Here is a 4,154-nt window from a genome sequence, read left to right on the forward strand (position 1 = left end):
GTGGTTCACTAGAGGACTACTGGCTGTGGTGTGTGTGTGGTGTGTGTGGAGCGTGCGTCGTGTGTGCCTGTGATTGCCTTTTCAGGTGCGTCTGGTGTGTGTTGGTGGTGTACTGGTGTTGGTGTGTATCTTACATAGTAAAGATAATGTGTGTGTGGTGTGTTGTGTGCTACACCCTCCTTCAGACTTCTACTTATTAGCTGTACCGTTGTTTTAAACTGTATGTTGTAAAAGTGAGTTAAAGAGACATCTTTTACTGCCTGCTTCCACAAGTAAGTGGGCAGTTAAAATTAAGGTCTGGTCTGGCTGTCTGTCTGTCTGTCTGTCTGTACTGTCTGCGTCTGGTTCTGTTCTGTCTGTCTGTACTTCCTGTCTGCCTTCGGACGTCGAGTCTGTAGGTTCTGTTCATCCCACGCTCCAGTTAACTCTAGACTGTAATTGTCACGCCCTGCATCAGTTTCTCACCCGTCCTTGTGCGTCTAGTCTCCACCCCCTCCTAGGGTGTCTTCCCACCTCTCTTTTCTTCTCATCCTCCTGGTTTTTTAACCCTTGCTGTCCTGACCCTGGTACCACCGCCTGACCATCTGCCTGTCCTGACCCTGTCCTCCCTCGCTGACAACACTCTGCCTGTCCTGACTCTGTACCACCCCTACACTCTGCCTGTCCTGACCCTGTACCCTCCTCCTGACTCACTCTGGCCTGTCCTGAGCGCCTGTCCCCACCCGCCGCTGACCACTCTGCCTGTCTGACCCTGTACCCACCCTCCTGACCACTCTGTGCCTGTCCTGACCCTGTAGCTACCCCTCTGGACTCACTCTTGCCTGTCCTGATCTGTAACCACCTCCTGGACCACCTGCCTGTCTGACCGCTGTACCCTCCCTTCCTGACCTCCTGCCGTCCCCTGGACCCTGTACCTGCCTCTGACCCCGTCTTGCCTGTTCCCTGAGCCCTGTACTTGCCTCCTGACCACTCTGCCTGTCCTGACGCTGTACCACCTCCTCACCACTCTGCTGTCCTGATCTCTGTCCTCCCTCGACTGACCACGTCTGCTGTCCTGACCCTGTACCTGCCCCCCTGACCAACTGCTGCCCTGTCTGACCCTGTACCCTCCCTCCTGACCACTCTTGCCTGCCTCGACCTTTGAACCTGCCTCCTGACACTCTGCCTGTCCTTGACCCTGGTTACCCTCCCTCCGACCATCCTGCCTGTCCTGATCTGTAACCCACCCTCCTGACCACTCTGCCTGGTCCTGACCTGTACCTGCCCCTCCTGATCAAACGCTGCGCTGTCCTGACCCTGTACCCTCCCTCCTGACACTCTGCTGTCCTGAACCCTGACCCTGCCTTCCTGACTCACTTGCCGTGTCCCTCGACCCTGAAAACCTGCCCTCCTGACCACCTCTGCCTGTCCCTGACTCTTGTACCCACCCTCCTGACCCACTCTTTGTCTGCTGTCCTGAAAGTGTCCCACCTCCTGAACCACTCTGCCTGTCCTAGACCCTGTACCCTCCTCCTGACCACTCTCCTGTCTGACCCTGTACCTGCCTCCTGATCCTCCTGACTGTCCCCCTGACCCTGACCCCCTCCTGACCACTCTGCTGTCTGACCTCTGTACCCACCACGTGACCAGCTGCTGTTTTCTGACCCTGTTACCTCCCACTGACCACTCTGCTGTCCTGACCCTGTACCTCCCCTCCTGACCAACTCTGCCTGTCTGACCCTGATCCTGCCTCCGCCCTTGCTGCCTGTCCTGACCTTGAGGCGCTGCCCTCCTGACCACCTGGCCTGTCCTTTACCCTGTACCTCCTTCCTGCCAACTCTGCTCTGGGCCCTGTTCCTGACACTGACTCTGCCGTACTTTGCTCCTACTCTGTGATTATTCGATCCCCTGCTGCCTTGACTCTGTCGTTTCCGGCCCCTGTTGTACAATAGAACATTGGTACTTCATTCTGCAATTGGGTCTACGTTATGCCTGATAGTAACACAAGCCGCTTAAATGGCTAATGTGTGGTGATGTGACTTGTAAGTCGTTCTTCATTAACACCGTCCCAACCATACACAGTAGCCTAACCTACGAGACTATAGTACCGCCCTAGGAACAGCCCCCCCTCTCTCACCTCTCTTTCTATCTCTTTCTCTTCCCCCCCTCTCTTCCCTTTTCTCAATATAACCAGAACATATACTTAGGCAAACACAAACCACCCTTGTGAAAGTCAAGAATGGAGTCAGTAGAAAATAGAGTTGATTGTAGTGCTTTCTTGGTATTTGTGTAATATGTTCAACCGTCTGGGAATATAGTCCTAGGAGGGTTGTGGCCTGAGGGGAAAACTGTTCAGGCAGGCAGAAGCACATTTACAGTACACATGCAAGCTCTAACTCTGTGTACAGCTAGGCTCTGTGATCTTCTCTGGACAACTATGAGAACTGCTATCCCATCTTCTCAAGGCTTATAACCAAAATACATCAGCTCCTGATTCTGTCAGTCACCGTACTGGAGGCTGGCCACCACACAGCCATTTCAATTACAGCAGCCATGTACGCCTGGCCACCACACCGCTTCATACAGCAGCTTGTACGCTGGCTCACCGACAGCCGCCTTTCATATTACAGGCAGCCTTGTACGCTGCCACCAACCGCCTTTCATGTATCAAGTCAGGTTGCACGCTGGGCCAGCCACACCGCCTTCATTACAGCAGCCTTGTACGCTGGCCACCACACCGCCTTCATTACAGCAGCCCTTGTCGCTGCACCACGCGCCTCATTACACAGCACTTGTACGCTGGCCCCATCGCCACGTTCATTACACGCAGCTTGTACGCTGGCACCACGGCCCACCTTCATTACAGCAGCTTGTATGCTGGCCACCTTACGTCGCCTTCAATACAGTTAGCCTTGTTATGCTGGTGACCTGGTCAGCTGTTAGCCTTCATTATGAAGCGAGCCTTGTACGCTGGTGAACCTGGTCACACTGTTAGCCTCATTATAGCAGCCTTGTACGCTGGGTGACCTTGGTCAGTTGTTAGCCTTCGATTACTAGCAGCCTTGTACGCTGGTGACCTGCGTCAATCTGGTTAGCCTTGCATTAGAGAGCCTGTAGCGCTGGTCGACCTGGTCAGCTGTGTAGCCCTTCATTATAGCAGCCTTGCGGTGTGACTGTTCAGCTGTTAGACACTGTGGTATTATTCTGCAACACACATCACAGGCAAGCAATCAGGCAGAACAACACACACGACCACACACAACAGCACACACAACACACACACACACACACACACACACCACACACACACACAACAACCACACACACACAACACACACACACACACACACACACACATCACACACAGACAGTCACACACACACAAAGTATATCACTGTGACGATGACGATCATGTTTGGCTGAGCACGTCTGGCAGTTCCTGCTTGGTTTGGTCTCCTGCTCAAGGGCAGGAGGATTCTGGCTAAGTCGTTTTGTTCCACACAATTAACCACAGGAATAGCTCCATCTCATCCTTGTACACAACTGTGTAAAAGGCACACGACACTAAACACACCAGCTCAACCCCTGCGCCCCCACACTATACCACACACACACATTCACGAGCCCGAAACGCACGCTGTCGGACACACCCGAACAACTCCCGGTTGGGGGAGGGCCGGCGGTGTGTGTCGGTTTGTGTTCCGGCCAACTGTAATAACCCAATTTAACTAATTCCTATTTAAATGAAGACCATGATGAAGGTTGATTAAGATAATGAGGATGTGACTAATGCTTGTCTGGAACAAAGACTTCCCCACACTGTGTAACCCCAGGACCAGTTGGCCACCCCTGTAGTGGAGGCAGTGACGTAGTATATACCTCTCTCTCCTAACCTCTGGTGAACGGACCTCAGACTGAACTTTAATGGGGGTGAAATGTGGCGCCCGAACTCCAGTGACCCTGCTCATTTGAATCTGCGTGCGTATGTGTGTGTATGTGTGTGTGTGTCTGTGTGTGTGTGTTGTTGTGTGTAATGTGTATGTGGTGTGTGTCTTTGGGTAGCTGTAAAGAGACAACCAGTCGGATCAATTTCTCACTACCACGGGGGGTGTAGAACACACAGTTATAAGACACACAGTCAGTAAGACACACAGTTTAGGATACACAGCCAGTAA

The sequence above is a fragment of the Salvelinus sp. IW2-2015 genome, unplaced genomic scaffold, assembly GCF_002910315.2.
Source record: "Salvelinus sp. IW2-2015 unplaced genomic scaffold, ASM291031v2 Un_scaffold1275, whole genome shotgun sequence".
In the NCBI taxonomy this organism is placed as follows: Eukaryota; Metazoa; Chordata; class Actinopteri; order Salmoniformes; family Salmonidae; genus Salvelinus; species Salvelinus sp. IW2-2015.